At 34.4% G+C, this 8234-nt stretch overlaps 1 long non-coding RNA gene across 1 annotated transcript; it reads left to right on the top strand.

Annotated features, from left to right (window-relative positions):
- The first annotated feature begins 5287 nt into the window (after window positions 1-5287).
- Window positions 5288-5617, top strand: LOC104898761 (uncharacterized). The gene is made up of 2 exons (XR_790838.4): window positions 5288-5418; window positions 5501-5617. It is a non-coding gene; the product is annotated as an uncharacterized LOC104898761 (long non-coding RNA).
- The last annotated feature ends 2617 nt before the right edge of the window (window positions 5618-8234 follow it).

Here is an 8234-nt window from a genome sequence, read left to right as displayed (position 1 = left end):
AGATGATGAAAAAGAAGGAGAGGAGGATGAGAAGAAGAGGAATGCTGATGATGATCAGCATAAAGATGATGATGATGATGATGATGATGATGATGGTGATGATAAGGATCACCAGAATTATAATGAGACAAAGGATGATGATGCTGATGATAATGGTGATGCTGGTCTTCAAGGAGATGAAGACAAAGGAGGAGATAAGGATGCTGGTGTTCATGGAGATGGAGAGAAGGTGGAAGTAAGTTCTTCTTATTGTATTGTTTTAGTTTGCTTAAATGAAAAAGTTGAATAGCTAACTGAAAGAATAAAAAGACCAACTGAAAAGTCTGATATCTAACTAAAATAATATTAATAATAGCTGAATATCATATAAATACCAAATGAAACTTTTGCTATTTGTTTTTATTTAATCTGGTGGAAAAATTGTTTCAGTTTGTCAATGATTTGATTTTGTGTTTTTCAGTTATTGCGTATTTAGAATTTTTTTTTTATTGTTTTTGTTTTTGAATGAAGATAATGAGAAAGAACCAAAGGAAGATGATAAGAAGACTGGCAATGCTGATGATGATGGTGGTCTTCAAGGAGATAAAGAGAAAGGAGGAAATAAAGAGTTGGATGCTGGGGTTCATGCAGATGGAGAGAAAGGAGGAAGTAAGTTTCTTTGATTTTATAGCTAATTGAAAGAATACAAAGACCAACTGAAAATGTGATGCTCTAAAGGAAATAATATCTTATAAATAGCAACTGAAATATGTTTCAGTTTGTAACAATATGAAAACGAACTGAAAAATAAATAGGGCTAACTGAAGTACTATAAAGACTAGCTGAAAAATAAACAAGTCTAACTGAAGCACTATAAAGACTAGCTGAACAATAAACAAGTCAAACTGAAAGAATATTTAGACCAACTGAAAACTTTGATACTCTAACTGAAATAATATTAATACCAACTGAATATCATATAAATATCAAATGGAACTTTTTTATTTATTTTTTATTGTTTTTGTTTTTGAATTAAGATGTTGAGAAAGAACAACCAAAGGAAGATGATACGAAGACGAGGAATGCTGATGATGATCAACTTAAAGGGGCTAAGGATAAGGATAAGTGTAAGAGTTCTACACACGTCCCTACTCGCACCGCTATTGGTGTTGATCTTGTTGATCTTTGTAATCCAACTCCTCCTCCTCCTCCTCCTGTTGTTGAAGCTGTTGAGAATGTATATAGCAGAAAGTCTTGGAGAGTTGATTCTTCTGCTAAAAGGAAAAAGATACCTGATTTCGATGGCCCTTCATTCCAACTATTAACTCCTAGTCCTGTTGTTGAGGATGTTGGATTTGCAGACAGTGCAGAGAGTGGTGAGGGTGTTGGAAGTTCAATTCCAATCATCACTCCAGTAAATGTAAAATATCCTCGAGTAAGTATAGTTTTAGTTTGTGTTTTAATTTGTTTATTTTTTTTGTTTCAGTTAGTGTATGTTTCTTGTCATTTAGTATATCTTTCTATTTCAGTTAGTGTATGTTTGTTGTCCGTTAGTGTTTGTTTCTTGTCAGTTAGTATCAGTTTATGTTTGAGTTAGTGTAAGTTTCATGTCAGTTAGTGTTTGTTTCTTGTCAGTTAGTATTATTTTATGTTTCAGTTAGTGTATCTTTCTTGTCAGTTAGTAATAGTTTTATTTTCATTTGGTTTGTGTTTCTTGTCAGTTAGTATCTGTTTCTATTTTCAGTTAGTGTATGTTTATCTTTCAGTTAGTATATCTGTCATTTTTGTTTAAAGTATTTTTTTAATATTTTAATTGAATGCAGGGTGATGGCTCTTATTCTGATCAATCATCATACAAATCCTACAAACCTCAGAAACAATCAAAGTCACAAATTCCTTCAACACCTGAATTATTGAAGGGGTGGGACTATGACCATACTTCAGAGAAATCTGAGAATGTTTTGAGAGTTAAGGAACCAGGTGATGATTATGACGATGAAGGTTTGGATGAGCCCATTGACAGGATTGCAAGTCAAGGAGTTGATTCTGACAAGCCAAAAACAGAAGAGGATGAGAAGGAAGCTGGTGTTGGTTTTTCTTCTATGCCTGGATTGCATGCTGTTCCTGTCAACAATCATGGCATAATATTGTGTCGAAGCTTGCAACAATATAATAAGTATTTGAGTGATCTGTCTCCTGAGCAGAGGTTGCTGGTTGATTATCTATTTTACAATGAGTTTGAAGATCTTTCATTCATGTCATTGGATATAGATTCTGAAGAAGTGAAGATGAAAAATCATATTATGCAAAGTGAACTACAAAGTGATCTCATTGTGGATTTTGATAATCCTCATAGCAACTACGCGGTTCAGCTGTACAAGTTCGACTTAATTAGCATGCCTCGTCAAGGTTGGCTCACCAGTGCAGTTATTGATGGATGCGCCTGCATGTTTAATAGGCAAGAAGAGGAATCACCTTCTGCAACAAGGAGATTCTGGTTTAATATTATGCCTTTTGTAAGTGTTTAGTGTTATTGCTTAGTTTTATATGTTTGTTTTCATTTGGTCATATTATTTTTTCAGTTGGTCATCTTCTGTTTTTCAGTTTGTCATATTATGTTTTTCAGTTGGTCATATTATGTTTTTCAGTTGGTCATCTTCTGTTTTTCAGTTTGCCATATTATCTGTTTTCTTTTGTTGCAGAACTATACAATTGGATGTGTGCTGAGAAGGTAAAAAAGGTTAAGGTTGATAGTGAGATTGCTGAAAATGAGATTATTTTGAAAAAGCTGGAGGGCACTAGTGAGTATGATCAGAAGTTGAAGGAATGGGAAGAAAAGAAGAAAAACTGGTTATAAAAGATGATGATTTATACTACAATAAATGTAAGGAAGCTATTTCTTCATGGGTGAAATCATTTCCAGGGAATGATATTCGAGAAGCTGAACTGGTTAGTTGTATTATTATTAACCATTTTTTTATTTCTTTTGATTTCACTTAGTATTATTTTATGTTTTATTTAGAGTATGTTTGTTGTCAGTTAGTGTATGTTTCATGTCAGGTAGTATTAGTTTATGTTTCATTTAGTGTATGTTTTTTGTCAGTTAGTGTATGTTACTTGTCAGTTAGTATTAGTTTATGTTTCAGTTAGTGTATGTTCCTATTTCAGTTAGTGTATGTTACTTGTCAGTTAGTATTAATTTATGTTTCAGTTAGTGTATGTTTTTATTTCAGTTAGTGTATATTTCTATTTCACTTAGTGTATGTTGCTTGTCAGTTAGTACTAGTTTATGTTTCAGTTAGTGTATCTTTCTATTTCAGTTAGTGTATGTTTCTAGTTCAATTAGTGTATATAAATGAGTTGGAGTAATTTACATTTCAGTCAGTGTTTTCAATCTTTCAGTTAATGTATGTTTTTGTTTCAGCTAGTGTTTTTAGTATTTCATTTAGTTCTTTGTTCTCTGTCAGGTAGACTTATTGCTTTTGCATCTTTTGTTATTTTCCAGATTTTTGTTCCTGTTCACAAGGATGATCATTATACTGTCTTGGTGCTGAACAAGAAAGCTAAAAGGATTGAAAACATTGACAATCGTACAAACATGAAGGATATTGATAGATATATGCATGAGGGATTTAACGGTCTTACATACTTTGTACGTACGCTTTTGTTATTGGATTTTTTTTCATTCCATTTTATTACTTGTTTTTTAATTGTTCTTAACTTTTTCATCTTCAAATGCAGTGTCGTGCTTTTGATTCTTTTATGTAAGGTAAAATGAGAAGTCGTGATTTTGATCATCTCCACCATTGGCAAACATCAACTCTTTATTTCCCTTGGAGAAGCAAGGACAACAACTATGATTGTGGTGTCTATGCAATCAAATCTATGGAGCTGTATGATGGTCAAAATGCTAACCATTTTGCACTTGTTGACCTGAAAAGGGTATGATTACTTTATTGTTTTTAGGGAGTATTTTTACTTGTTAGAATTCTGTTTTTGAAACTTTTTTAATAGAAAAGCACTAGTGGAAAAAACAGCTTGCTACTTATCAAATGCTTTGGTTGAATAATCAACCCGAGCATTTGTGACAATTTTAGAAAAAAAAATTCACAAATGCTCTAATCAACCGGAGCATTTGATGTCAAATGCTCCGGTTGACTAATCAACACGAGCATTTGTGAATAAATGCTCCGGTTAATCAACGGAGCACATGGATTATTAAGCGCTAGTTTTTTTTAGGTGAAACTTCCCCTTGCTAATTAATTTAATCAAATATTAGTCGACCCTATAGATCAGTTTCAGTCCCTACTCCCTCGCTCTCCTAAGTCACCCACTCTCTCACTCACTCACTCAGCCGTCCTCCGTCCGTCTTCCCTCCGTCTGTCCCAAGTCCTTCGCTTTCTCGCCCACTCAGCCGTCCTCCGTCGTCCACCGCTTCTGTTCGGTCGACATATTAGGGCCCAAGTGGACTTCTGTTTGGTCGATAAATTAGGGCTCCGTCGTCGACTTCTGTTCGGTTAATGCTTGTTGGCTTGTGAAATATGTTGCTAATTAGGTAAAATCGATAGATGGTAAACTAATTGATGCTAAGTTTTGATTTTACTCCCCCCGTCGTTCTCTCTCTTTCCCTCATCAAACTGCTTCTCTATCCCTCTTCTCTCTCGATCCGCTCCTTGGAATACATGTCCAGGTAATTTCGTACAAACTTTATTGTTGTGATTTAGTTTTATTGCTGTATTTTTTGGTTCCTTTTTTTGGTTTCTTAGATTTGGGGATTTTTTTAGGGTTTTCTTTGATTTCGTCTAGGGTTTTGTTTGAGTCAACAAGTTAGTATGCAGTGATTGAGGCTACGATTGATGCCATTAATTAGGCTAGAAATTCGTGGTTAATTTGAAATTTATTAACATAATTTAAGAATTTACTCGTGTTATGGCAGAAATTTGTTGTTTCTGTTTGAAGTTGTAGTTAATTGTGTTATGAATTTTGATATGTCAAAAATTATTTTTCATATGAAGCATGAGTTTCATGTAATGTATGAACCGTATCTGGCTTTTACAGATCTTCATTTGTTAATTTCTATACCTTTGTGGTGATAATTGATAAATTTCTTGAAGCTTTGGGTCAATTTTTGCCATAATTGAATAAACCCCAATCGCCTATGATTTCACGCCAACACGGTTAATCGGGAAAATTTGATAATTGATAATAGAGTAATTTGGTCGTTTTGGTTGGTTTTGATTGTAATGTTTTTTTGCCAATTCCTCTATCAATTTATGACTTGATTTAGTTATTCGTACATATATAGTCTAATGGCTTGAGAATTCATATTTCGTCTTGTCTTGTGCTTTACCAAGTAATCCTTGACCATGCCAAAGCCATAACGTGCCAGCTGGAACTCATCTACTTGAGGTGGCTGCAACTGGTTATTTCTTCTCGCCGGTATGACTATTTATGCTTTTTCCCTTTTGAGGTACAGTAATTGCAGTACATTATCTGCTTTCTTACCATTTTGTTTCTCTAGGTCCGTGTTGATGTCAGTGCAAGAAACCCGGGGAAGGTTCAAGCTGCACTGACTGAAACCAGAAGAGGTCTAGCTGAGTTGTCGTTGGAGCCTTTGAGAGAGGAAGATTACTATGAGGTAAGTTTCCAAAGTAGTTTTTTTCAGAAAAAGGAAATTTCATTGTAATGTTTTTCAGATGAAATTTCATTGATCGTCCGATTGAGCCTTTGAGAGAGGAAGATTACATATATATAGTAGTATATCATCAAATTCAAACAACAAAATCAGACCAAATCAGTAAAAGTTGTATTTTCAGTAAATTATCTGCTTTCTTACCATTTTGTTTCTCTAGGTCCGTGTTGATGTCAGTACAAGAAACCCGAGGAAGGTTCAAGCTGCACTGACTGAAACCAGAAGAGGTCTAGCTGAGTTGTCGTTGGAGCCTTTGAGAGAGGAAGATTACTATGAGGTAAGTTTCCAAAGTAGTTTTTTTCAGAAAAAGGAAATTTCATTGTAATGTTTTTCAGATGAAATTTCATTGATCGTCCGATTGAGCCTTTGAGAGAGGAAGATTACATATATATAGTAGTATATCATCAAATTCAAACAACAAAATCAGACCAAATCAGTAAAAGTTGTATTTTCAGTACATTATCTGCTTTCTTACCATTTTGTTTCTCTAGGTCCCTGTTGGTGTCAGTGCAAGAAACCCGGGGAAGGTTCAAGCTGCACTGACTGAAACCAGAAGAGGTCTAGCTGAGTTGTCGTTGGAGCCTTTGAGAGAGGAAGATTACTATGAGGTAAGTTTCCAAAGTAGTTTTTTTCAGAAAAAGGAAATTTCATTGTAATGTTTTTCAGATGAAATTTCATTGATCGTCCGATTGAGCCTTTGAGAGAGGAAGATTACATATATATAGTAGTATATCATCAAATTCAAACAACAAAATCAGACCAAATCAGTAAAAGTTGTATTTTCAGATGCAACATTCATTATTCATATGTATAATATAAGTTGTAACATCTAAAAAGAAGCAGAATACTAAGATAATTACAGCTATTAGCTGTTATTTGTGGTCAAACCCGTGCTTAATAAAATAATACTTTGATTAATTATACCAAGGTCACATCCCTACACCATTATCAGACTGTTATAATCAATTATCAGTTAAAAATAATACTCTGAATCTGACTGATCAACCATAAAACTTTATAATAACCATAATAAACCAAGGATAATTGCTACATTGAAAGCTCAATCGGACGATCATAATAAACCAAGGATAGTTTTTATAGGTCTTTTGTTGATGCCTATTTTTCTTTGTGCCAAAACCTCTAAAATATATACTTCAAAATTTGTATCACACTTCCAAATTTATTTCGAAACTTAATTGTTGCCCCCTTACAGCTGAAAACTGTCTCTTAACTGATTAATGCTTCTTATCGTCAAACACAACAAAATAGTAAATGACAAACTCCTCTTAGTTAAACACTGCTTTTTAGTTGAACTTTAGTATGCATTAATTGGATACCACATCAAATTCTTTGGTGTGCGTTTAACTTTAAATTCTTTCTGACTTGGTTAATTGACAAGTTGATAAGAGTGACAAAGTTTCAGCAAACACTGCCTCTTAACTGATTACTGCTTCCAAGTTTTGTCGCTTCCTCATTGTGACAAAGTTTCAGCAAAAACGTTATTTCATATGCCTCTCAAGTTCATATTGAGATTCAAGATTAAACTACATGTATTCCTAAATTATGTAAGCAGAAGAATGATGAGTCTAGATTAGCTGGGCCCCCTGTGTGCTTTCTTAATGTCACCACATATGTGTTAGGTCTGAGTTTTTTCTAACACCCGTGTCACCTCCGTCAAACAAAATAGAGAGTTAGGCTGTAAGTAGCGAGGCTTAAGTTTTTTTTTTTAGTTTCAATCGAATTTTAGCCTCTTCTGTCCACCCTTAAAGCTTGGGGATGGGGCTCATATTGTTATCTGTGAAAAATGCAACAGATACGTTCAAAATGGCATGGGCAATTGGGTCCCGATTTTGACTCAATGTGATTTCTGATATTCTGGTTATCCCTCTTATATTTTTATGTTTGTCTTGTCTTAGTTATGATAGAGGTGCATACTTGGTTTTGCGATCATTTGTCATGAGAACTCATGGATCCAAACATCAGCGAGAAGCAGTTAAGAGGGCCTCTGCAGAACAGCTAGAACCAGTCTTTGAGGTTAGAGAAGAAAGTGGTTTCATTTTGTATGATCTGCTTTTGCACTTCATTCCTCTGTGATAATTGATTACATCTACATTGCAACTGGTTTATCTTTGCAACAATGTTGATGCTCTCTACTTGCGAATTCTTTTAGGCCTTGGATACCCTTGGAAACACAAAATGGAGAGTGAGAAAAAGGTGCTTAGCATTGCAGATAGGATATGGGCTAATGGAGGTCGTGTGGCTGACTTAGTTGATCGGGATGATGTGAGTTATCTTTGTTCTTTCCATCTGAGAAATAAATTAGTTTGGTTCCAATATGGGTGCAACTGAAGAACTTAGACTTGAATAGAGAATACTATAAATAGAATTAAGCATGATGTATATAATAGAGTTCATAATATTATCTCCCATAGTACTAGAGCTGTTGATATTAGATGGTTTAGAGAGTTATTTCTCTCATAGGTGTTTTTGGCTTTGTGTAGCCTGTTGGTTTTGCTCTTGGTCTTGGGGTTATGTCCCTTGCTGAGCTTATCGTTTATGGTTT

The sequence above is a fragment of the Beta vulgaris genome, chromosome 1 (assembly GCF_026745355.1).
Source record: "Beta vulgaris subsp. vulgaris cultivar EL10 chromosome 1, EL10.2, whole genome shotgun sequence".
NCBI lineage: Eukaryota > Viridiplantae > Streptophyta > Magnoliopsida > Caryophyllales > Amaranthaceae > Beta > Beta vulgaris.
Note: the sequence above shows the minus strand (reverse complement) of the source record. Positions and strands in the feature narration are given on the sequence as shown.